Genomic DNA, 26,511 nt, shown 5'->3' on the forward strand with positions numbered 1-26,511 from the left:
TTCGCTTGCCCTTGAGATTCCACTATTTCTTTGTCTGTGTGTGATCTCGAGGTACCATCTCAAAATGAGCATTTCCTGGAGTTGTCATCATTCAAGATGAAAGGAAAGCGGAAAGCAGAGAATTCTGCCTCTGGGAGACCCTGACGATCATCCTACCAAGGGTAGCTTGTCTGGCCTGGATTCAGTGAATGTCAACAACCACGTTTGCTGCAGGAGGCTCCACCCTCAGCCATGCAGCATGGCCCCGCACATGCTTCCTGTGAACAAGGCATCTCAGCCTGCCGGGCCGTCCCTAAGGCAGCTGCCGTCAACAAGATGCGCCAGAATCACTGTCGCACGTTCTTCCTGTTCTCGGTGGATGAACACAGGGCTGAGCAGGTGCTATGTCAGGACCCCAGAAGGGCAGTTTCCTGGGGTTCCCACAGAAAAAAAACCAGTCTGCTTTCTGCTGGGAATCCGGGACTCCAGGCTTCATGGGTGACAGTTGCTTTGCTCCGGGTCCCCCCGTCTTGTTGTCAGTGGCTGGGGATTTGCAGACACTGTGACTCCAGGCTATACATTTCCTTTCTTCTCTCTGCTGTTAGCACCACCCAGGCCTGCCTCCTGCCTGGGCTCTTCCCCAAGGTGACTGTCACCCGGCACTGGAAGGGAGGGGCGGGGAGGGCAGTTGGAACACCCCCGCGTTCTCCCAGCTCTGTTCTGAGCAGGAAACTGCCTTTCCTTCCATGGAGGAAGCCTTCCTGCTTCCTCCAGGGTGGAGGGCTCCCTCCCGGGCTGTGCCCATACGGGCGGTGCCCTGCACCCTTCATGTCCAGCCAGGTGGGTGTTCACCCCTGCTCCTGGCTGGGCTCCTTGCACCTCCCAGGCCTCAGTCTCCAGGGCAGGAATCCAGGTTGGAGCTGCTTGCTCCTGCCTCTCTCAGCCCCCAAATTTTGAAATAAAAGATCTGGTGGTCTTGGGACTTCCCTGGTGGGCCAGTGGCTAATGCTCCCAATGCAACGCAGGGGGCACAGGTTTGATCCCTGATCCAGGAGCTAAGGTCCTGTGTACTACATGGCACAGCATTAAAAACAAAAGTCTGGTGGTCTTGTCCTCTGGGCGACAGAGGAGGAGATGTTTGAATGGCATCATTGACTCAATGGACATTAGTTTGAGCAAGCTCCAGGAGATACTGAAGGACAGGGAAGCCTGGCTTGCTGCCGTTCATGGGATCGCAAAGAGTTGAACACGACTGAGCGACTAAACAGAAACAACTTGTGCTCTTGGGGAGTCCAGCAACCCGCACGTCGCCCACTCGCTCGCCTTTCGAGCTGCTGGGACATAGATCTCAGGTATCTGGGGGAAAGTATGGCTGCCTTTTGGGGACAGGGAGGAGAGATGGCCCGGTCCCTGGCTTCTCTCAGCTCTGAAGACAGAGTATCTGCAGGTGGAGAACATTGCAAGAAACCAACCCCCAAACCCAGCAAGCCTCGTAGTCAGCAATTTGTTGTTCTTTCACAAGGTTGGAAATTTCTCAACCAAACAATCGCAGTTTCGGCACAAGTTCCGGGCATGTGTAGACCCTCTGTGCCTCTGTATTTTCAGCGGAGGACGCTTTACAAGGATACTCCGGTGATCAGCTCTCTGAACGAGAAACAGCAAACCTGCCGCAGAGCCAGCCAGAAGGAAGGAGCTGATAATGAGATACTTACCCAAATTGTTCAGCTCCCGCCCGGGGGAGTCAGAAACTTTGAGTGCAGATTGAAGGACATTGGAATAGCGGGAACGGGAGAATCGCAGCCCCTGGCATTCTGAGTTTAGCTGATGCTCCGTGTTGCAGCTTTGTGGGATTTCTCTTCTGATATTTGCGGTACTTAATGCTGTTCATGAAAGGCTGTTTAAATTGGAAATTGGAGAAGAAAATGGCAGCCCACTCCAATACTCTTGCCTGAAAAATTCCAGTGGACAGAGGGCAGTCTATGGGGTCACAAGGAGTCAGACACGACTGAGCGACTGAGCACAGGTTGGAAATGGGTTTTATCCTAAGATACCTATTTTTGTAAGAATCCATTTCTAACTTATTTCCAGTGAAATACGGTTTCCTCCTGAACTGGGTGGGGGGGGGAGTCTGCTGTCACCTCTCTGCTCGTTCGTCGGGTTGGCCGGGAGGCTCTGTGCACCAGTGAGCTGTGACTCTCCCGTTCCCGCCCTTCCCGGGTCCTTCAACCTGCACTCAAAGTTTCCGACTCCCCCCGGGCAGGAGCTGAGCGATTGGGTAAGTATCTCATTATCAGTGCCTTCCTTCTGGCGGGCTCTGTGGCAGATTTGTTGTTTCTCGTGCCAGCCTCCGAAGCTCTATTTCCTGTCACATAGGACATCTCACTGGCAAGTTTAACATCCCGACGAGCCTCCTAATGCCCTGAAACCCCGAGTCCTCTCCTTCTCGAGACACCATGGCTTCGGCAGAGATCTCCGGAGAAATTGAACACAGGCAGATGAGTTGTTCTACAGATGCTTTAAGCTTTCCCCCTAATGCAATGTGTTAGGTTTGTTATGATTTCTGTCTCATGGCATTCAGCTTCTTGTCAAAATGTGATAAACAACAGAATGAAGGGTTTTTTTTTTATTAGCTGTTCATCGCTCAGTGGACTGTTTCATTCTCTTGCAGCCTCTCTTAAGTCTCCCTGTGGTTACTGAGGTGAAACGTGACAACCGGAGAGCCCTTTGGTGGCTGATGTACACAACTGAGCCAAAGCAGAGGTGCGCGTGCTCCTGAATTACCCCCTGGACTCCATCAGGGAGCGCTTCGCCTGATGGCTCGGTGCTTCAGGTACCTGCTATCCTGACTGCATCTGTCTGCTTTCCCAGCTGATCCCAAGTTCAACATCATGCCTCTTAATCTATCCCCATTCGCCGCTGTTGTCCAGATGTTGTTGGAGGGACTATCAGCTCTCTGTGTTCTTAATTAAAACCTTTTGCTGTTATTTTCTTTGGCTGTGCGGGGCCTATTTTAGTCGCCGTGCAGGCTCAGTGGTTGTGGCATGCTGGGTCTTTAGTTGTGGCCTGCAGACTCCTAGTGGCCACACGTGAAATCTAATTCTCTGACCGGGGATTGCACCCAGGCCCCCTGCTTAGTCTTAGCCACTGGCCCACCAGGGAAGTCCCACTCTCAGCTCGTTTTATTCTCCAGTCCTGAGCTACCATCTTGTTCTGTTTCTGCATTTCAGATTTATTTGACATCGCTGCCTTAGCTGTTTTTCATTGTATTTTTAAAACCAAATTATTTACATATTAAATTATTCACATTGACTTGAAACAGCTATGAAATACTTTTGTAGCCAAAAATAACGTTATCAAGATTTTTCAGGTCTGCTTTGTGAGTTTGTATTTTGATCTCTTCCAACGCTGGTAAAATGCCTATATGTTTATCCTCTGCAGAACTGAGAGTTGAGTGAATGCCGGTGAATCTGTGCTGAGATCGCCTTGAATCTATTCTGATCCGATTGCTGGGAACATTTAACAAAGTTAGTTCAAAAATAATATCCTCGTTTTTGCCCTCTTCTCTATACTGTGTCCATTTTTATCAGGAATTTCTAGATGTAATTTTTTTGACACTTGGATATCCTTCTTCCCCTGGAAATTGGTGTTGACATTTTTCTATAAAGACTTTGAACTCTGATGCTCTTTCTATGAAACTCAATTGAAGTCTTCAGAAAACTCATTCATTTTTCTTTTGGCTTATAGGATGGAGACTCAGTGGTGAACTTACCATTGTCTCCATGGAAAGCAGACGTTTGAGAAGTCAGGGCTGGAAGATTCTTAATGCAGTCTTTGCTGGACCTCAGTAAGGAGAGGACTTCTTATTCCTGGATCTACGACTTTGAAGTGGCTTCTTAAATACACTCATGTAGTGCTAATGAGGACAATTTGCAGATGGTGTAACAGCGTGAGAGATTCTGGCCACTTGCCTTAGAGAGATGCTTTTACAAGGATATTGTTACCAGGGGTGCTTGGGAGGAGGTCATGTTAATGCAGAGATCATTTTAAAATAGAGATTGCCACAGTGTGTGGAAGGTACTTAATGAAGGGCTTTGTCCTGAAACTTGCACAGTGATTCCCGGGGCTTTCAGGTAAACCTTGTCTCTGCTGCCTTGTCTTAACAGAATGCATGATTCCTGAGGAAGGAGAGTCCCCTGGGTACAGCTGGAGTGTGGACAGATGGATGCTCCCCAATTACTGTCTTAATGTTGGTTTCAGGAGAGGTGCCTGTCACCCTGCAGCCCCAGAGTGGGTTAAATTGTGTCTCCGCAGAAGATGCTTTGGGGGCTGGACTCAAGTTGAGGCGGTGAGGACTCCGGGGAGCAGGTGCTGGCTGGGTCCTCACTGCCTGTCCCGGCCTCCCGCTCTGGACCCTGTGGGCTCCGTATCATGGTCCGCCAGGTGGGCTGCCCTCATCTGCAAAGTGTGCAACACCGGCCACCAGGAGTGGGCAAAAACACGGAACTTCTGTCAAAACTCACCTTCAATCTGAAGAAATCACATTGTTTGTTGGTTCGTCACGTCCATTTGATGAAGATGAAGATGACGGTACAAACATCATGTACATTTCCGGCTTTCCAGATGGCGCTAGTGGTAAGGAATCCACCTGCAATGCAGGAGACAAAAGAGATGTAGATTCGATCCCTGGCTCAGGAAGATCCCCTGGAGGAGGAAATGGCAACCCCTCCAGTATTCTTGCCTGGAGAATCCCATGGATGGAGGAGCCTGAAGGGCCACAGTCCATGGGGTTGCAGAGAGTCAGACATGACTGAACGACCAAGCACATGTACATTTCATTAGTGGGGGGGTCGTGGTAGACAGGGGCAGACTCAGCGTCGGGGTGACCTGACTGGGGAGTCTTGAGCAGAGGCCATGCTGGGTGATTTGTCCCCTCAGGAGCTGTGACCATGGGCCCACCCTCTGGGTCCTGTAGGGACTGGACACTGGGATCCCTGGCCGACTCTGGGGAGAGGGAGGAGCTGGGGGCCAGTAGTTATTCCTCGGGCCCCTTCCCTTCCTTCTCTGAGGTTACATCGGTGGCTTATCCCCACTTGAGGGCCCTGATTCTCTCCAGGCTGCCTCTTGTGCTGGACTCTGCCCTCTGGGCTCAGGGTCTCCTTCCCCTCTTCCCTGTGGACATAGAGGTGGTGACCACGTCTCAGCAGCCAGCCCCGAGCCACAGTGATGTCCCAGGGCTTCTGCTACACTCTGCCCACCTCATCCCTGTGGGTTAGCACCTCTACTAAGTGACAGTGAAGTGAAGGTGCTCAGTCGTGTCTGACCCTTTGCGACCCCATGGACTGTAGCCCACCAGGCTTCTCAGTCCATGGGGTTTTTCCAGGCAAGAGTACTGGAGTGGGTGCCATTTCCTTCTCCAGGGGATCTTCCCGACCCAGGGATCGAACCCAGGTGTCCCGCATTGTAGGCAGACGCTTTCCCCTCTGAGCCACCAGGGAAGCCCTCCTGCCTCATTGTGCTAATTGTGTGAGCTGTATGCTTCTTGTCAGGACCCTGAGACAGAGGGACCCTCAAGCTCATGTGGTCAGGGTGCAGGGGACACCCCAGGGCTGTACAGAGAGGAGCAGGTCAGGTGGAGAATGCTCCAGCCCCTGGCACCCCCAGGGAGGGGCTGGCCTTCCTCTCTCTCCTGTCTAGCATCTTCCAGGCTCCCTGAGGGCCAAATCCAGTGGGAGTCAGAATGTGAGGGGCTGTTGATATTGGCCATGCTGGACAGCATTCTGGGTACAGAGCCTGGAGAGGGGTGGATGCAGGTCTGGCGCACGCAGTAAGTGCACCCAGCATATTATGCATTCATTTGGTCACTGGTGTATATAATAAAGAAATAGCCATGCATGTATTAGGATGCTCATTTCTCTTTTTGAAGATGTAAGTGGACCATTCAAACATTTCGGGAGCCACAGATTTGGAAGATGACTTACACATACTTAGATCTCAGGGTGGTGTGTTGATGATTTATGAGTAGCTGAGAGTTGTTTGGTGAAGATGTTTGACGGCACAGAGCGGATGCTGTGGGATGAGATGCAGAGCGGCAGAAGGAGAGCCCCTAGTGTCCTTCAGCAGCCAGCACCACTGAGCCCAGGACGCGTGCTCTAGAGCGGCTTGGCTGGGACAATCCAAGTGGGGCACAGACGGGGGCGTGGAGCCAGTGGGTGGCACTGGGGGCAGGGAGAAGTGGGTGCATTCTTGGTTCATTCTGATGGTGCAACCTGCAGATTTTGCTGCTGGATGGGTGTGATGTGTGAGGGATGAGGGGAGTCAGGAGGGACTCTGAGGCGTGTCCTGGCCCCAGTGGAGCTGCCACTGATGGCAAGCAGGGGTCTGCAGGGACGGCCGGGGTGAATGCAGAGCTCGGGTTTGGGATGCGTCAGAACATGGCGTACACTCCTGAGGTTCTGTGGCTGCAGCAGCGCCTGCCCTCCTGGCATCCACACCCTCTGATGGGGGACTGTGTGGCTCTTTCCGTAAAGAGGCAGAGGCTGTCTCCCCAGCCCTCCAGTCTGGCTGGTTCTGAGCCTTGCTTTTGTCGACAGAATGCAGAAAGGATGCTGTGTGGCCTCTGAGCCTTCCCGAAGCATCCAAGCTTCTGCTTTCTCGATGGCCATGAAGAGCCCAGTGTAGCCCATGCCGGGGGCGGGGGCAGTCAGAGACCGTGTGGAGTGGAGGGGAGCTGGCCTCTTGGGGCCCCATCAGCCAGCACCCAGTGCCCACATTGTGAGCTGGGCCATCTTAGGGTGTCCAGTCCTCTTCTGGCTGCTGGAGGTCAGCCTCTGTGGAAGTGACTCCAGCAAGGGGTCCTCAGGGACCTGCCTGGTCTGTCCAGACACCCAGCGCCCTCCCCGCCCAGTCCTTTCATGCCTGCTCTTCTGCCTCATGTTGCCCGACACACACTTGCTCAATGTGCCACGTGTCCCTCCTTCCTCTTATGCTTGTTACACGTGGGCTCCCGAGGTGGCCGATTCTGTTGCTGGTCGGGGTGCTGAGCCCCCAGAGCTGGGACCAGAGCCTCACAGTCTGAGCTCTGCAGCCCTGAGCTGAGGGGGTGGATGAGTGGAGGGTGAATGAATGAAGCGGGGAGCGTGTCAGCGGACCAGCAAGCTCCTTGGGTGCAGAGGAGCCAGCAGAGGCTCAGGCTCAGGGACCCCCCGACACACTTGCAGCCCCATATCTACCCGCTGCTTCTCGCCGTCATCACTTGACACTTGCTCCCAGCTTAAGGTTATGTCTTCTCGGTGCTTGGCACTTAGTAGGCACTTGATACGTAGTCACAGAATGAAGAAATAAAGGAAAGGCCCACTTATAAACTCAGTGGCCAAAAGGACTTCTCTTTGTGCGAATTGCTGATCCAAATCTGCCATTTCTCACATCCATTCCGGAAAACAAACAAAAAACAAAACCAAATGTCCACTAGCAAAAGCACTTAGAGCAATTTTATCCCACAGGAAAGTGAGCCACTTAAGGGAAAGCTTTGCGCTGACACCTCTCAAGATTGTAAAAGTTAAAGTTTAAATTTTTGCTAAAGTGTCTGCAGTTTAATTATGCTGCCTCTCTTTGGCAGGAAATGCTTTAGTCAGGGGCAATTTAACTTTTATCAATACATTCTCTATTGATTCTGGAGCAGCAATTCCAGACAGACAGTGTGATTATCAGAGACCCGTCTTTGCAGGGAGGAAGCCAGGCTCCCGATCACACAGGTAGAAATTCAGATTCAGAGGCAAGATGGAGAACTGGAAGAGAGGACCGTGGAGTGCCCAGAGCCACCAGTCTGGGGAGGGTGGTCTCTGCCAGGGACTGACGTGGTTGGAGGGTAGTTTGTGGCCCCTGTCAAGCGAGCCTCCCCAGAATCACCGAGGCTCTTTCCACCACGAGGGACCAGCTCTCTCTGAGAGGGCAGTGTGAGCGTGTCTGTGCGGCCAGGGCGTGTGCAGCTGGTTTACCCTGGTTGCAGCAGTCAGGATAGGTGAGGTGATGCTGCAGAAACAAACGGCCTTGATTCTCGGTGTCCAAGCAACACATGTGCCCTTATTATCGTCCGTGTTTATCTTACACAGCCCAGGGCTCTTTGCTGGGTAGACACTCGGGGATCCAGGGTGAGCGGGCTCCCCTGGCCTCGGACACTGTAGTCTCAACACAGACCTCAGGGGTCATCCTGACGCAGGAGAACATGGCAAGTCCTGCGCCAGCTCTTACGTTTTCTGTCCAGAATTGGTTCTGTTGACTGGAAGTAAAACGCACCATATGAGAGCTGTGAGTTAAGCTTTATTGGGGGCAAGATGAAGGCTATGGCCCCGGAGACAGCACCTTGGCTGGCTCCGAGAGACTGCTCCAAAGAGCAGTGGGGAGGTTGGTCTATGTGTGATTTTGGTGGCAGGGCAGTTCATGCAATCAAGCACTTGTTCCTGCAGAAGGCTTTGCTAGTCTTGTGAGGGTCGCTGCTCGTCACGAGGAGCAGATGTCATCACGAAGGAGTTCAGTGTTTTTCTAGATTTGAGGAGATGCAAAAACTGGACTCATAAGATCTTCTCCTGAAAATAGCTCACTATCTAAAGAACTGCCCACCAGTTTCTCCAGAGCATGGGGGGCTTCTGTACTCCACCCTGAGCTCCTTTCAGGGGGTGTTGATGGCCAGCAGCTGCAGTGGCTAGAGATTTGATCCTGGTAGAAGCAGACGCCAAGTGCCAGCCTGTAGTGACTGTCCCCTCTCTCATCATGACTGAAGCCAGTCGTGACCTGTCTGAGCTCTCGGTCAGGTCGAGGGAGGCTCCTAGGCGGAAGTGAAGGGAACTGGAGATCTTGGTGAGCGTGGCTGGACACGGGCCTGGTGTGGTTGTGGGATGCCTGGCTGGGGCCCAGGGTCCCTCTGGGTCAGGGAAGCCAGGAACTTAGCTAAGCAGGGGGTGGATCCACGTGCTGGCGGGCGGCGGGAGGGGGGCGCGGCAGGGCAGGGTGACAGGGCGGTGTCAGGCTTCTGAACAGTGGAGTGGCCTGTGTGTCAGCTCAGACCCCAGAGTGGAGGCCCAGCGCTTTCAGGATTGACCGTCTTTCTCCCTCCATCCACTCGGCCCCCCTCCATCCAAGCACAGGTGTCCGTGTGCTGCTCACGGAGCCCCAGGAGCAGGTGAAACCTTCTGGAAGGTGTCATGGATCACAGCAGGGCTTGGGAACTCCCTGGCCAGCCCAGAGACACAGGGAGGAGGTGCTGGACAGGACTCTGCAGGGGCCATGGCTCCCGCTGGACCCCAGGACCCCGGTGCTGACCAGTGGTGGGATTCAAGCTCCCAGAGGGAGAGTTCCTTCTGCAGGTCAGCATCCCCATGACCCCAGGACTCTGCTCAGCTGTCCTGGCTTAGTTCACGGGGGAACTCCGCTTTGGAGCTGGTGGGACAGGTATGTGGGCTCTGGATGCCCCGGAGGCCCCTGTGATGGCCCTAGAGAGGGAAGGGTGGGGTTTCCTGGTTCCCTTTGAACTTAATCGTGGAAGGAGTAAGCCCTGGTGACAGAGGCACCCCTGCCTGGCGCCCCTGCTCTGGGGGACCCTGCACAGCAGCACAGTAAGCCTGGCTCAGACTCTGGGGCCAGGATGCTCTCTTGCCAAGGAGGACTGTGTAGACCAGTACCTGTGCACCTCGGCCTGGGGGAGCTCGAGGCCAAGTGAGAAGCGTGGCTTCAGTTACCATCTTTCTCCAGGGTTTTGTCTTCTGTCCTAGTGTGTGGCTCCCTGGGCCTGTTTTTAAGAATCATTGTTGCATTTTAATGGCATGGATTATTGTTAAGAGGTCCACATACTTTGTAAAGCATGATGACATGTAACTGCAATGGAAAAGACTGTGAGGAAAGAGGTTGGTGAGGAAGGGCAGCCTTGGGGGGAAGGTAGATGAGTCCGTCCACTTTAACAGGACTGCCTGGTGTCTGCTGCCTCTCTGGAGGTGCGTCTGGTGTCTGCTGCCTCTCTAGAGGTGTGATGGGATTCCCCAGCTTGTCTCTCCTCACGTTGCTGGGGTCGCAGGCCCTCGGGGAGCGCCCGGGCCTCTGTTAGTGTTGCATCCCAGGCGGCAGGCGTCCTTTAGTCTGGGTCCAGGGGTGGAGCTGCCTGGAGGTTCCTCTCTGGCTGCTGCGGTGCGTAGAGGCCTCACCTGCCCGGGCGAGGGGAGGTGGTCAGCCTTGACCTGGTGAGCCCTTCTTGGCCATCAGGGGCTGTGCGCTGGGATCACCCATGGAGCTTCTGAAGCGTTCCGTGCCTGGGCCTGCCCCGGACCCAGTCAATTAATCAGCGATTCCGACGCTAGCCAGGAGCACCACCAGGGGATTCCAATGCCCAGCTGGAGGAGAACCACCAGGCCAGCCGAGCTGGAGGGTGATGGGTCTGCCTCTCCTCCCCACCATGGGGTGTTTGGAGCGTGCCAACGCTGGGTGTGCCGTCATCCTGAGGACTTCATGTCTCTGAGGACCCCAGGATCTCCCGTCCCTTGGGGAAAAGCCTCATTTTGTCCAGGGGACCTGGCGGGGCTGTGTGGTCTCCGGTGGCCTCGGCCTGCAGTGGCCTGAAGCAGGACCTCAGTGCCCCGACCGGAGAGTGAAGCCAGGCTGCGGCAGTGAGAGCGCTGAATACCAGCCTCCAGACCACCCGTGACGAGGCCCTGACCCGTCAGCTTTGTAGAAATGAATCTGCACAAAGAAACGGGAAGGAGACAAGTAAAGTGAAGAGGCGCGCACGGGCGGACTCAGAGGCTCAGCCTCGCGTTGTTTGAATCACTCCCAATGGGGCATTTCTTCCGGTGTCCCCTGGCCAGTCGCCTCGCTTTGCCTGCTTCTGAGTCGGTATTTGGTATGTCTCAGGGTCTTCCCGTGTGCACACACATCTCCTAGCCAGGATGGGTTCCACTGCAGAGGCCTGTGGGTGGGTTGACCTCACCTGCTGTGGGGGTGGTCCCCCCTCCCTTTGTGACTCCACGTGGTGTTTCTATGCATGTGTAGTGGGACAGGTCTCCTTGGCCTTAAGACTGAGGAAGATGTGGTCTCTTTATCTCGCATCTGGGCAGATTCAGCTCCTCTCTGCTCCTGCTGTTCCTTTGTCTTGGCATAGCTGCCCACAGGGGACAGACGCAGCTGCTCAGCCTGAGTCCAGCTATCTCCTGCCTTACCCTGCTTCCCCAGGCTTTCCAGAGAGGTGCGTGGGTCTGTGCCATCTGGGGGTGGTGGGTGCCACTCTGATCCCTTCTGAGGTTGGCAGGGTATCTGCCTCCGTGCCACAGCCCTCCAGTCCTTGCACAAATCTTGGTCTAGGTCAGTTGAGGCCTCCATGACCAGCAGTCTGACTTCTACATTCAAGACGCTGCATCACAACCAATGACCTGGTGGTGGACGCGTTTCAGAGAGTCAGTCTGATGACCCAGTGGACTCTTCGCTGAGTGATATTGCTGGTGGGGCTCCAGGGTCTTCAAAAGCAGTGACTCGAAGGCTTTGTTAGGACAGGCTATTGTTTTCTTAAATGAATGCAGAGCTGCTAAAAGCTGGCTTACATTGGTGGGGTGGGTAGGTGGGGAGCTGTGACCGGGCCCCTCTTATTGGAGGCTCTTTGCTCTGCAGTCATCCTGAGACTCCTGTTCCAGGGCAGAGCGTGGAGCCAACCCAGATGCCCGCCGGAACTGCCTGCCTTTGACGTGGGCCTTGAATGTTATGGCTTGAAGAACAAAAAAGAATGGAAACAAAACCCCTAGGAAAGCAAATAAGAAGGTCTTAGGAACTTCCCTGAAATGCAAACAGCGAGGTCGGATTCCCCCAGGAACTAATTAAGGAGGCCTGTTTAAGTGCAAGGCAGGGTTCTGACGATCTTCCCCAGACTGGCCTAGGGCTGCCGACTGGCCTTCCAAATGGCTTTGTCTCCCTCTCTGACTAATTGCTGTTTAAGCTAAGTGTTGTCAGATAAACGCTTTCTTATTCAAATAGCCAGCCAGCTCCCAGTGCTCCAGAGGCCTGCTCACCTTGGGCTTGGGAGCTGCTTGGGTTTCATTTTCCCATCTCTGCTCGGGCAATTTAACAACTGCTGCTTGAGAGATGCTAAATTAATTAAAGAGGTAATGGTGATGCGGAACAGGGCTGAACACGGAAAATCAACTCTTAATTGAAAAATGAAATGCGTCGTCCCAGCATCAGAGGTTAGATGTGGAGTGTTGATTGGCATAGGTGTGGCGCTGAAGATGTCAGCTAGCCCGCAGACCCTGTGGCAGCCCTGGAGAGTGGGGGGACCAGTGAGCAGAGCACCCTCCTCCCTAGACGCTGAGCAGCCTCTAGAACTGGGCTCCATGCGAGAGGCTGAAGGTCCCAGAACACGCCACCCCCCAAACAGGCCACTTTGGCATCAAGATTATTTTGAGCTGAAGGCAGTCGAGAAGCAGATACTGTGCTCCGTTATTTGCCTAAATAGTTCCAGAAAAACATCTACTTCTGCTTTATTGACTATGCCAAACCCTTTGACTGTGTGGATCACAACAAACTGTGGAAAATTCTTATAGAGATAGGAATACCAGACCACCTGACCTGCCTCCTGAGAAATCTATATGCAGGTCAAGAAGCAACAGTTAGAACTGGACATGGAACAGCAGACTGGTTCCAAATCAGGAAAGGAGTACGTCAAGGCTGTATATTGTCACCCTGCTTATTTAACTTATTTGCAGAGTACGTCATATGAAATGCTGGGCTGGATGAAGCACAAGTGGGAATCAAGATTGCTGGGAGAAATATCAATTACTTCAGATACTCAGATGTTACCACCCTATGGCAGAAAGCAAAGAAGAACAAAAGAGCCTCTTGATGAAAGTGAAAGAGAAGAGTGAAAAGCTGGCTTAAAATTCAGAATTAAGAAAACTAAGATCATGGCATCTGGTCCCATCACTTCATGGCAAATAGATGGGGAAACAATGGAAACAGTGACAGACTTTATTTTGGGGGCCTCCAAAATCACTGCAGATGGTGACTGCGGCCATGAAGTTAAAAGATGCTTGCTCCTTGGAAGAAAAGCTATAATCAACCTAGACAGCATATTAAAAAGCAGAGATACTATTTTGCTAACAAAGGTCTGTCTAGTCAAAGCTATGGTTTTTCCAGTAGTCATGTATGGATGTGAGAGTCAGACTATAAAGAACGCTGAGCACCAAAGAACTGATGCTTTTGATCTGTGGTGTTGGAGAGTCCCTTGGACTGCAAGGAGATCCAACCTAAAGGAAATCAGTCCTGAATATTCATTGGAAGGACTGATGCTGAAGCTGAATCTCCAATACTTTGGCCACCTGATGGGAAGAACTGACTCATTGGAAAAGACCCTGATGCTGGGAAAGATTGAAGGCAGGAGGAAAAGGGGATGACAGAAGATGAGATGGTTGGATGGTGTTACTGACTTGACGGACATGAGTTTGGGCAAGCTCCAAGAGTTGGTGTTGGACAGGGAAGCCTGCTGTACTGCAGTCCATGGAGTCACAAAGAGTCGGACACGACTGAGCGATTGAACTGATTTGCCTAAAAACAGGACGTCAGTTTGTAAAAGTGTCCTCTTTCTCTCTCCATGGAGGACCAAATCTAATGACTGGAGAAAACTAGATCCTTATCAGCCCAGAGGCCTCTGCATAAGGTTGACTAAAAAATGCACTACTTAAGAGTTGTGGGCCAGGTTTTATTGGGGGCAAAACGAGGACTGCAGCCCAGGAGACAGCACTTCAGGGAGCTCCAAGAGACGGCTCCAAAGAGGCAGGAGGGAAGGACAGTACATATGTGACTGTGATGATGGGGGAGTTCATGCAATCAAGCACATTTACTTTTAGAAAGTTTCTGCTAGAAACAAGAAACAATCGTCACCATGAAGGATTTTAGTGCTTTTCAGGTGTGAGAAGCTCCAAGAATTGGGCTCCTACATAAACTCCTGAGAATATCTAACTCCACGGCGGTCTGTCCTGCTAGAGGACCTCATTTCTGCTTTCCATCCACAGCTCCTTTCAGGGTGTTGGAGGTCAGCAGCTGCAGCAGCACCCGATTTAACCCTTATAGAGGTAGATGGCAAGCGCCCACGGCAAGTGCCGATCTGAAGCTGACGCTAACAAGCCTTGCTCGCCGGGCTTGTCTCCCACTAGCTTCCCTGGGTTATATTTGCCTTCCCGCAGGTTCCCCTGGAGACTCAGGGTCCTCCTCCTTTGTCCTGCCACTTCTCCGAACGTTTGTTGCTCTTTTGTTAAGAGTTCCAAGCGCCCCTCTGAGTCACCTGGCACTGATGCCCCGTGTTTGAGAGATGCATGAGCAAGGAACTTCTGTTTGTCTTTTATTAATCTTTGGCCCATGAAATTTGCACAGCCCCAGCCAATGAAGTGGAGGTGGGTAGAAGAATATTCCCACCCTCCCACCCTGTGAAAGCTCAGAGAGCATAGAGCTGCTCTCTGCTCTGGAGGAATGCAGGAAACACCCCTTCCCCAGTGGGGAACTCAGGGTACATCTGTTTCAAGAAGGGAGACCCCTTCCAGGGCCAGAGAGTGGGCTCTTCTCTAACACTCAGAAATGAACTGTCCAAGGAGACACACAGCTGGCAAAGCAAGAGACTCTACTGGGAAGAGGTGCCAGGCCTGAGGAGAATCAGGGAGCCTGGGAGGACTGCTCTGCCATGAGGCTTGCAGTCACGGGGTTTATGGTGATGGGGTGAGTTTCCAGGTTGCTTCTGGCAAGTTATCTTGTGTGGCCCATATTTGGTTTGATTCAGGGTCCTTCCCAGTGGCAGGTGTGTTGACTAAAAAAAAAAAAAAAATAGGCACAAGCTAAAAGTTGAGGGTTGTTTTATTTGGCAGAAATTTTTAAGACTTCAAGCTGGGGAGGCAGCATCTCAAGGAGCCCTGGAAGAGCTGCTCTGAGGAGGTGAGGAGGGGAGCCATGTTCTATAGAAGTTCTGTGACAAAAGGCAGGTGTCTGAACATCAGAAGATTACTGCTAATTAAAGAAAATCGGATATCGCGATTTAAGGAGTTTAGTGCTTTTCTATGAAAGGGAAGATGCCAGAGTCTGGGTCCCCTGACGTCACTCCTTTCATATGCACCTCAGCTGTCCAGGGCCAGTCTCCTGTGTTTTCACATCCTCAGTTCTTCAGGGCTCACCATGGGGAGTGGCTGCAGTCTGATGGCTACCAGACTGCAGGTGTTCTTCCCGAGTTTCTGCAGGGCTCACTGGCTCACTGCTGCCGTGGCTGTGCTTGCTGATGATTGTGACATCCTTTGTCTACTGATACAGCAGAAAATATTCCACTTCTCACGCACGTCGCTCAGCCAAGAGGGATCCAGTGTGAAGCCCTCTAGGGGGCTGTTAGGACGTACCATGGGCTGGTGTATCCCCCATCTCTTGTGTGTGCTCAGTCGAGTCTGACTCTTGTGACTCCAAGGACTGTAGCCCAACAGGCTCTTCTGTCTGTGGAATTTTCCAGGCAAGAATACTGGAGTGGGCTGCTATTACCTACCCAGGGGTTTTTCCCAACCCAGGGATCTAACCCTCATCTCCTGGGTTTCCTGCATTGGCAGGTGGTTTTTTTTCCCCCACTGAGCCATCAGGGAAGCCCTCCTTCTCTTGGCCCCTCCTGAATTCTCCCAGTTAGTTTTCTGAGGCAGCGTGGCGTTCCTTATCAGGACCTCAGGCTGTGAGACAGCTCAGGCATATGGGCCTGGCCGAGGTGGATGCATTCCATCAACAGTTCCCTAACACATCTGCCTTAGGCAGGGGCTCAAAGCTGACAGAAGGGGCTGGGTACCTTCCCCTGTGTGGGTGCCCTGGCTGTCAGGAAAGAAGGCACAGTTTGGTTGACCTTTGAACCAGTGTACAGTTTGGGGTGGGGGGGTCACAGGATTTCCAGGCCTCTAGGTCCACCTCCTCTTTTCAGATGAGCAGACTGAGAATCAGAGGAAAGTGACTGTGGGTCCTGGTTGGTGGTCAGCAGTGGAGGCCAGGGTGTACCTGGGCACTGCCGTCCCCTTCTGCTCTCTGCTCTCCCTGCAAGATCAGCATACTGGGGGCAGGGGGGCAGGTCCACATTGTCCACAAATGACTCTGGGCTCTGAAGTCGTGAGGCCCAGTTGTGGGGTGCCTAGGTGTGGGGTGGCAACTTCTCTCCAGATGTGTTTTTCCAGGGTTGTTCAGGAGGAAAGAGAGACAGGTGTGGCTGGCCGGGGTGAGATAGCCTCGGGCTGTGCTGTTGCCCCTAAGTGCAGGGTCCGGAGCGCTTGTCTGCTGGACCCTCTGTCCACCAAGGTGGCCCCCAGGATGGCTAAGCACATGTCCAGAGCAGGCGAAGGGACCCTGGAGCTCCAAGACTGGCCTCTGCAGGGGTGCAGAAGGATGGGGGGAGTGTGTGACTAGGCGCCAGGGCAGCCTGAGTGTTTGCAAAGACAAGGAGGGTTATGGAGGCTCCAGAACAGAGCAGGCTCACTCAGCCAGCTGGTCACCATCTGGACATCCCAGGCTACAGTCTGCTCAAGAGCACCACCTTCTTCTAAGGCCTGTGGGAACCTTTCCTGAAATGAATAGGGGGGATCCTGGGCTTTCCACCTTGTTTGCTGTGGATACGGAGCAGAAAACAGCTGCATCTGAACAGATCTGAGGACAAAGAATGTCGCTGCCAGATCAGAAAGACTTCCCAGGTGGCTCGGTGGTAAAGAACCCGCCTGCCAATGCAGGAGACACAAGAGACCTGGGTTGGATTCCTGGGTCGGAAGATCCCCTGGAGGAGGGCATGGCAACCCACTCCAGTATTCTTGCCTGGGAAGTGGACAGAGGAGCCTGGCGGGCTACAGTCCATGGGGTCACAAAGAGTCGGACACGACTGAGCATATGAGCTTTATGAGTAAGCGAAGGACGTTGCAGCCATCAACCCTTGGCCCCAGCAGCTGCCCTGAGTGTGCCCTGGAGAGGAGTCAGGACGGAGAAAAGCAGGACCCTGGCCCCAGGTAGCTGAAGGGCACATCAGAAGGAGCAATTTCAGTGAGCCCAGACTCTTGCACCTTCCTGTACACAGGAAAGCACTAAATTCATTGCCTTGAGATGTCTGGGTTTTCTTTAATTAACAGGGATCTTTTGACGTTCTGACCACCTGGGCTTTGCTGCAAACCCCCGTCTCTCCTGGCTCCCCACCCCCGACCTCTACCAAGCGGTCCCTCCAAGGGCGCTGGGAGGCTGCCTCCAGGCGTGCATCCTCAGCACGTCTGCCGGGTGAAACGTGATTCTCAAATTGTAGGTTGTGCACTGTTTTCCAGTCGACAACACCCACACTCGGTGTGGGAGTCGCCTCTGTCAGCTCTGACGGAGAGTCGCCCGAGGCTTTCTCTGGGATCCATCTCTCTGTGGTTCTGGAGTGCGGGCGAGAAGTGCTAACCCTGTGTCCTGATCGTCCTGTCCTGCTCCGGGAATTTGCAAATGAACGTCTCCCTGTCTCTCCGGGCCGACGGCTGGTGACAACACAGACAAGGAGTGTGAACGCGTCGGGGACAACTGTGCTGCTGCTGGTGTTTGGCTAATGGGATAAGTTATAATTTCACACTCGAAAATATCAGCATCCATCCAAAATGAGTGCATTACAAGCAATTAGTGTAGATTATGGATTTGAAATGAAGAAGGAAATATATTAATCTGTCTAATTACTATGTTAATTAGGCATCGGTGCCATAATATTTCATATCTAAATGCTAATGTTGATGACGCTTTAATTATTATATTTTTTTGGAGTGCAAAAATGAACCAACCCCTGCTCTTCTGCTCCATAGCAAAGAACAGACACTGGCCTGGCCCTCGGGGGTCCAGGCGTCCCACTGCCCACCGCTCGCCTGCCAGGGCCCGTGCCATCCAGACTGCGTCTGTGCAGATGGACATTGTCAGTTGAAACCCAGGGGACAAGGCAGCGGTCGCAGTCACATCAGAGCAGGCGCCGCCTGTGAGGGGCTGAAGCTGCAGAAAGGCTGGCTGCGCACTTCGGGATTTCAGGGAGTTTGCTGTGCTGACACGCCTCGTAATGCCTCGAGCGTCAGGTCCAAGCCTTGATGACCCTGGAATGTGTGTCGTGCACTGGGATGGGCCAGCAGGGTCCTTGGGGGACGGCCCGGGGGCTCGCGTTGCCCAGGGTGGGGTGATCAGGTGGAGCGCTCCAGGTGGCCCAGAACATTCCTGATTTTAAAACCGACAGTCCTGTGTGCCAGGAACACTTTCAATCCTGGGAAAATGGAGATGGTTTTCTTGGGACTCTTCTGGTTTTAAGACTGCAGGCCCCTCAGCCTCGGGCAGACCCATGCGGCAGCCTGCACCCCCTGGGGCTCCAGTGCGACCCTGCCGTGGCCTGTGGGATGGACGCTCAAGCGAGGGCCGCTTGGTGGACAAGGGGGCAGAGGGCGGCTGTGTCACAACAGCAAGGACGCCCAGAGGTTAAAACAGCGCCTTCTGTGGCGCTTCTGTTCCGAGCACATGCGGCTGCTCAGATCACCTGGTCTGAACGCGGCTTCGGGCCTTGGACGGCACCTCCAGGGTGAGCTGAACTCCAGACCGCAGACGGCAGGTGTGGGCTTCAGCTGACCGATGCGCTGGCCATTTCCTGCAGAGAGCCCCTGACGCCCGGCCTGGATTCCCAGTTGGGTGAGAGCCCTTCAAGCTGACCCTCTGCCTGATGTACCCCTGCTTCCCTTTGGGGGTGTCATCTGATACTTCCCTTTTGGGGACCCACCCATCCCATTGGACAGAGTCTCGTGGGACCTAGATTAAGGAGCCCTTGCATTCCTCTGGAGGAGGGGGCACCCCACCCCAGCAGGTTCCTCTGAAGACTCTGAGCCCTGAGTGAAGGGGCAGAAAGGTTAAGGTGGCTGGAGGTGCTTCCCCCATGGAGGCATGGGACCGGTCAGCTTCCTGGTTTCTGTCTTTCTGTGCCTGCTTCCCTCGCCGCTCCTTTGAGTCTGTGAACTTCTTTCATAGGCTTCTGATGAACTCCCTAAGGGCTTGAGTTTTCCAGATTGGTTTAGGTTCTAATAATCTGAGAAAGGGCTTCCCTGGTTGCTCAGTGGTGAAGAACCCACGTGCCAATCCAGGAGACCCGGGTTTGACCCCTGGGTTGAGAAGACCCCCTGCAGGAGGAAACAGCTACCCACTCCAGTATTCTTGCCTGGAGAATCCCATGGACAGAGAAGCCTGGCGGGCAACGGTCTGTGAGATCCAGAGTCAGACGCAACTCAGCAACTAAACAACAACTTGAAAAACCTCATGTCTGCAGAAATCAGTCCCTGGATTCAGAGCGTGTCAGCGTGGGTTGGGGTCTCTGAAGACCCTGGAATCACGCCATTGCAGTGACTGGTGTCCTGCTCTTTCCAGCCCAGTCTCCTTTTCAGGAGAGAGTTGGTAAGGACGTGAACTTAAAAGCTGCTGGAATCTACCCACCGAAACAAACTGCATCTGGTTTTCTGCTGACCTCAGCTCTGCCCATGGTGGAGATGAGATTCTCTGAGCATGGCCGCGGGGCGTTCCTGGGGCCCGGCCCTGGCGTGGGGTGAGAAGGGAGGGATTTGTGGGGGCCTTGCCTCAAGCTGGCCTGTGCAGCAGGAGCAGCCAGCTCCCTCCCAGTCATCACATTCCTTCATAGCAGATACCTCTGTTCCCAGAGCTGGGCACCGGGCTGGGGGCACAGCAGACAGCCCCATGAGCAGTTCTAGTCTTGGGCCTGTGGACCCATCATTCCCATCCCAGGCTAGGAACGAGGTCCCCTCTCTCCTCCAGTTCAGCTTGAAGACCAGGAAACCTGTTCCTCCTTTCCCAGAAAGTCAGTTACCTGCCACCTGTTGTCTGATCCAGCTGCTATTTCATGAACACATCACCCTTGGGATGACGGCTGTCTGAGCAGGTCTGAGAATCGGGGGGCAGGGGCGTCTCAGGGTCTCAGTCGGGCGGGACCAGTTCTTGGCCATTCGCTCCCAAAGTTACATTCTGGGAGCCCGTGACTACCTGGTGCCCCTCCGTGGCCAGCGCCTGGCCGCATGGGCGACCCCTTCATCTCCTGTGAATACGGGTTCTTGCTTTCATCCGGGTACGCAGGAGCCTTGGTTGTTTCCTGAACGAGCCCTCGGTGGTGGGAGGGGGCTTGGTCCCAGCAGCTGGAAGAGCACCCGGCCAGGCCCTAGAGGGCCGCTTCCAGGGATGTGCTGATGACGTCATCCTTGGGAACGCGTGGCCTTGGAGCGGCATCAGAGTATTAGCAGTTGGAGAGGGTGTCGCTGAAAGGGGGAGCGTCTGAGGAGTCTGGTTTCAGAGTTTCAGGTGATGGATCATGTTCTTGATGGTCTTTGACTCGGTGGATGATTGAGGCCCCTTTCCCTCTGTCCTTATGGGGAGGATATCTGTTTTCAGATGCTTCTGTGCAGCCCCTTGATAGCTCAGTGGTCTGGCAACAATAGTAGAAAGAACCTGCCTTGGCTGATTAATTGGAAGTTGGGAAATTACCTTCCCTTGTCTTTGAGAATTCTATCCGCTTTTTGAATACTTGGCTGCTCAGATGAGGTGAGCATTATTATGTGAGTCTGAGCTCGGCTCACTGACCTCAGGGAGTGGCTCGAACCATCCGGACTCGTCCTTGGAGATTCCTGCGCGATGAAGCAGTCCCCTTGGGGCAGAGAGGGAGTCGCTGGGGTGCCTCCCCTTGTGGTCACAGCTGGATGCTCAGGGTGAGGTAGGAAAGGGACAGACAGGAGCCTGCCACGTCCAGGCTCCTCCCGGGCCAGCCTGTCCTGCCGCCGGGGGCTGCCCAGGGGAGGGGCTGCTGAGAAGGGCTGGGAGCCCCCCCGGAGACTGGGGCTGAGGCCGCTCCTGGGAGCCCCACTCTGTCACTGCCCCTTGGCTGGTGTGGACGTGCGGGCATCATGCTGGGAAGCTGGTTGTCAGTTTTATGAGCAAATTGAACCCTGCCAAGCGCGTTGGTGGAGATGATTAGAGCTTGGAGTCCCCAGTGGATCTGTTCTCTGGAACAGAGGGTTTTTTCCATAAGTAAACAGTTACCTTCCACATTCTCTTGCAGCAATCTAGATTCTTCTTCACTGAATCTTGTTAAAGCCGAGCCATTCTCAAAGCAATTTAAAAAGAGGTATAACTAATAAGCCAGCAGTGGAGACAAAATGAAATCATAAAAAACACTCAAATAACCCAGGAATAGTCAGAAAAAGAGGAAAAAGGGAACGAAGGATCATTGGGACAAAAAGAAAATCACTAGCCAAATGATAGCTTTAATCCAAGGGAATCAATAATTGTATTAAATGCAAATGTCCTAAACATCGTAAATATTTTAAAGCAATTTTAAAGCCAAGATTATCAGATCAGATAAAGAAGCAAGGCCCATCAATATGCTTGATAAGTTGTAAGAAACCCGCTTTACATATGAAGACATAGTTGGCGTAAAAATATGAAAATGAGAGAAGCTCTATCATGCAAAGATTAATTGAACCAGTATCTACCAAAGTAGACCAGGAACAGTACTGTTATCAGGGACGAAGAGGGACGTTACATTCAGATGAGAGGTCAGTGAACCAAAAGACATAATCCTGAATGTGTGTGAAACTAATAAAAGAACTTTAAAATTTGTAAAGCAAAAACTGATTGGATTGACAAGGGAGACAGACAGATCCATAATTAGAGCTGAAAGCTGTAATTCTCTGTGTGTAATCAAAGAAACAAGGAAACAGAAAAATCAGTGAGGATTTGGGAGATCAGGGCAGCTTTCTCATTCAGCTTGATCTTAGTGACTTGGGATGATTCTCCCCAAAACAGCAGACTATTCGTTCTTGCCAAGTGCACGTGATCACCAGGATAGACCATGCGCTGGGCCATAAGATGAGCTTCAATACCTCAACATACTTAAAGTAATTAAATTATGTGAAGTATTTTCAAGATATGAAAATGTGTGGGACACAACTAAAGCAGTGGTTTGGTAGACATTTATGGGTCTCCTGCATTGTAGGTGGATTCTTTACCAGCTGAGCCACAAGGGAAGCCCAAGAGTATTAGACTGGGTAGCCTATCCCGTCTCCAGCGGATCTTCCCGACCCAGGAATCGAACTGGGGTCTCCTGCATTGCAGATGGATTCTTTACCAGCTGAGCTTTCAGGAAAGCATGGCTTTAAATACTTGTATTTAAAATAAAAACAGTTTAAGACCAAGAATTTGTTTCTTTTTCCAGTTTTTTTTTTTTCAACTGGAAAAAGAATTACAAAGCAAATGGAAGAAAGGAAATACCAAAGATAAGAGCAGAAACCAATGAGATTGAAAACAGAAAAGTAGAGAAAATTGATAAAACCAAAAGCTGGCTCTTGGACAAGATCAATACTTTTGATAAACCTTTAGCCAGACTTATTAAGATAAAGACAGAGAGGACACAATTTATCAATATCAGGATTGAGAGAGGGAGTCATTACAGGTTCTAAAGGCACTAAAGGATAAATAGGGAATATTGTCAAATAATTAATGTCATAATTATTTCAGAGTGGTGGGACATCTCTATGTAAAATTATTTATTGACCACAGGCTGGTAGTGGGAGCAGGTGTAGAGGTGAGCAAGGCACAGCCCAAGGGCAAGGCACTTCCATGCCGGGAGGATGGGTGGATATGTTGGCCGTGACCACAGCCCGAGGACTGTAGATGCGGGTTCTCAGCATGAATGGACATCATGCTCTGGGGATGTCAGGATCAATGGCACCATCTGGGGGTCAGGGACGCTTTCCATGGGCACGGGGGGTTTAGCTGAGCTCTCCAGGATGGGCACACATGTCCTAGATTGAGGGAGTGGCTTGAACCAAGAACCTGGAAGTGGGAGGTTGTATTTCCTTTTTACTTCAAGGCAGGAGGCCTGACTAACTTGCTAAAGCTCTGGGGAGAGTGAACTGGCCTACGCAACCAGCGCGGTTGGACGCAAGCTTTCAAATGACTTAGTTGAGACTCGGTCACCACTTTTCCGCCATGCTTTCCTCCGTGTCATCTTCATTCTCAGGCAGGCCCTTCCCACAGGCTGACAGAAATAGCCACCGAGAGCTCCAAATGCAGACCCTACGAGCTTGGCACCCCTTCTCTGGAGGGGAAGAGCTTTGTTTTCCAAACTTCGCCGCAGAAGCCCCGTGTGGCCGTGTGTTCAGTGCTGGCCCATCACTGACCAGAAGGAGGTGTGTTCTAGTCAAGAGCCCAGGCCCTGGGCAACCCCTATTGTTCAACACTCATCTTAACCTCACCTGAACCATATGGATAGAAGATGAGAGAAGGGCGATGTTCCAAAGCCAAATTGAGGTGCTTTTACCAGACGGAATCAATGCCGAGGTAAGGAAAAATGAGAAATGTGTGACATAGAAGTCAGGAGTTTGGTGGCAGCGGGCACTTTTATTCATCTACTCACTCACCCATCTATTCATCCATCCATCCCTCCCTCTATGCCTCCATCCATCCATCCATCCATACACCTACCCATCTATTCATCAGTCTATCTCTCCATCCATTCTTCCCCCTCCATCCATGTATCCATCCATCCATTCATCCATCCATCTATCCATCCATCCATCCATACACCTACCCATCTATTCATCTATGTCTCCATCCATTCCTCCCCCTCCATCCATTCATCTATGTATCCATCCATCCATTCATCCACCCATCTATTCATCCATCCACCCATCCATCCACCCCTCACTCCCTCCCTCCCTCCATCCATCCATCCATACATACATCTACCCATCTACTTATCAGTGCATCCATCCCTCCCTCCCTTCATCCGTTCATCCATGTATCCATCTACCCATCCATCTATTCATCCACTCATCCATCTGTTCATCCATCCATCTGTTTTCATCCACCCATCCTCTCATTCACTCATTGAATTGAATATACGGTTTCCTGTGACTGCTGTAATAACTTAGCACAGAGTTTGTGATTTAAAACAATGCACCTCTATCATCTCATAGTCATGGAGCTCAGACATCTGACAGGTCTCTCGGGGCTAAAATCAAGGGTTCAGGAGGGCTTTGTTCCTTCTGGAGGCTCCAGGGGAGAGCCTCTTTCCTTGCCTTTTCTGCTTCTAGAGGCTCCCTCTCCTTCATCTTCAAGCCAGCCTGAGTTTTCTCACTTATGCCTCTTTGGTTTCTTCCCTTCTCTCCCTTTCCCATCCGGAGTCTCCTAGTCTTTGCTTTATTGTTTCCACACATTTTATTTTTATGTATATTACGACAGACTGGTTCCAAATAGGAAAAGGAGTTCATCAAGGCTGTATATTGTCACCCTGTTTATTTAACTTATATGCAGAGTACATCATGAGAAACGCTGGACTGGAAGAAACACAAGCTGGAATCAAGATTGCCAGGAGAAATATCAATAACCTCAGATATGCAGATGACACCACCCTTACGGCAGAAAGTGAAGAGGAACTCAAAAGCCTCTTGATGAAAGTGAAAGTGGAGAGTGAAAAAGTTGGCTTAAAGCTCAACATTCAGAAAACGAAGATCATGGCATCCGGTCCCACCACTTCATGGGAAATAGATGGGGAAACAGTGGAAACAGTGTCAGACTTTATTTTTCTGGGCTCCAAAATCACTACAGATGGTGACTGCAGCCATGAAATTAAAAGACGCTTACTCCTTGGAAGGAAAGTTATGACCAACCTAGACAGCATATTCAAAAGCAGAGACATTACTTTGCCAACAAAGGTTCGTCTAGTCAAGGCTATGGTTTTTCCAGTGGTCATGTATGGATGTGAGAGTTGGACTGTGAAGAAGGCTGAGCGCCAAAGAATTGATGCTTTTGAACTGTGGTGTTGGAGAAGACTCTTGAGAGTCCCTTGGACTGCAAGGAGATCCAACCAGTCCATTCTGAAGGAGATTAGCCCTGGGACTTCTTTGGAAGGAATGATGCTAAAGCTGAAACTCCAGTCCTTTGGCCACCTGATGCGAAGAGTTGACTCATTGGAAAAGACTCTGATGCTGGGAGGGATTGGGGGCAGGAGGAGAAGGGGACGACAGAGGATGAGATGGCTGGATGGCATCACTGACTCAATGGACGTGAGTCTGGGTGAACTCCGGAGTTGGTGAAGGACAGGGAGGCCTGGCGTGCTGCGATTCATGGGGTCACAAAGAGTTGGACACGACTGAGCAACTGAACTGAACTGATATTACAAACTAGACAATGAACTGTTATTAATTTTCATTTAAATAGTCAACTATATCTTAAAGTGATTTAAATAATAACTATCTTTACCCATATAGTTACCATTTCCAGTATTCTTTTTTTGTTTTTTTAATATAAATTTAATTTTTTAATTGGAGGCTAATTACTTTACAATATTGTATTGGTTTTGCCATACATTGACATGATTACTTTGTGTAGAGATTTATATCTGCTCTCATTTTCCCTTTGCTTGAGAAACTTCCTTTCCTGTAGGGAACTTTCACTGATGATAACATTTTCAGCTTTTGCATGTATGAAAACCATTTATTTTGTCTTTATTTTTAAAGCTATCTTTATGGAGTAGAGTTTTCTAGGTTGACAGTGTTTTTCAATAATTTAAACTTGTAGTGTTGCCTTTCATCTGGCACTCTTCTCATTGAGATGTCTGCGGTTACCTTCATTTCTTTTCCTCTCCAGGTAATGTGACCCTTTTTTTCTGGCTTCCTTTAAGACTTTTTTAATCCTTTGAACAGTTTGAAAGTTCAGTAAGTTCCCAACATTCAAATGAGTTCTGTTCTGAGAATGCATTTATAAGTCCAACAAAGTTAGCCTAGGTAACTAGCTAACACAATCGGCTATGTAGTATTGTACTGTAATAAATTTATAATACTTTTCACACAAATATTGCATAAAAAACAAATACAAAAAATAAAGAAAGCATTTTAAATCTTACAGTGCAGTACCTGGAAAAGCGGGCACACAGGGGCTGGAGTGGAGTGAAGAGGCAAGAAGAGTCACTCACTGGAGGAGGGCGAGGAGGAGGGCGAGGGTGGAGCTGAAGGGTCATCAGCAATGGAGACGGAGGCAAGGTGCCGTCTCACTCCCGCCTGGCGGTGGTGGGATGTGTGTTCGCGTCTTTGAAAGCTTACGGCTTGAAGGTTCGTGTGGGGGGGACTCACTGTAACGTGCCTTTGTGTGGTTTTCTTCATGTTTCCTGTACTTTAGGTTTGATGACTCTTTTGACTGATGGATTTATGTTTTCATCAACCTTAGACAATTTCGGCTGTGCTGTCCCCAGCCTTTCCTCTTTTTTGAGGTCCTATCCATTGTGTTTGGCCAAAGTTGTCCCATACCGCCCACTCTGATGCTCTGTTCATTTTTTTGGAGCCGTTTCTCCATTTCCGTGCTTAATTTCATCTATTGCTGTGTCTTCAAGTTCACTACTTTTTTCCGCCACAGAGTCTAACCCACTGTTAATTCCATCTGTCACATTTACTTTAATCTCATACCTTCTAGTTTTCATTCCTA

General features: G+C 51.4%; 1 long non-coding RNA gene across 2 annotated transcripts; it reads left to right on the top strand.

Moving 5' to 3' along the window:
• The first annotated feature begins 2,094 nt into the window (after positions 1-2,094).
• On the top strand, positions 2,095-4,611 carry LOC147344559 (uncharacterized). 2 transcript variants are annotated; one of them, XR_015155456.1, is made up of 5 exons: positions 2,352-2,525; positions 2,648-2,809; positions 3,418-3,503; positions 3,724-3,823; positions 4,143-4,611. It is a non-coding gene; the product is annotated as an uncharacterized LOC147344559 (long non-coding RNA). The 2 variants fall into 2 exon arrangements; XR_015155455.1 differs by lacking the exon at positions 4,143-4,611 and having other exon boundaries at positions 2,095-2,525; positions 3,724-4,061.
• Positions 4,612-26,511: the final 21,900 nt, after the last annotated feature.

This window comes from Bos grunniens, chromosome 26 (assembly GCF_055505025.1).
Source record: "Bos grunniens cultivar Pamir isolate PY7600 chromosome 26, Bosgru_T2T1.0, whole genome shotgun sequence".
NCBI classification, from domain to species: Eukaryota; Metazoa; Chordata; class Mammalia; order Artiodactyla; family Bovidae; genus Bos; species Bos grunniens.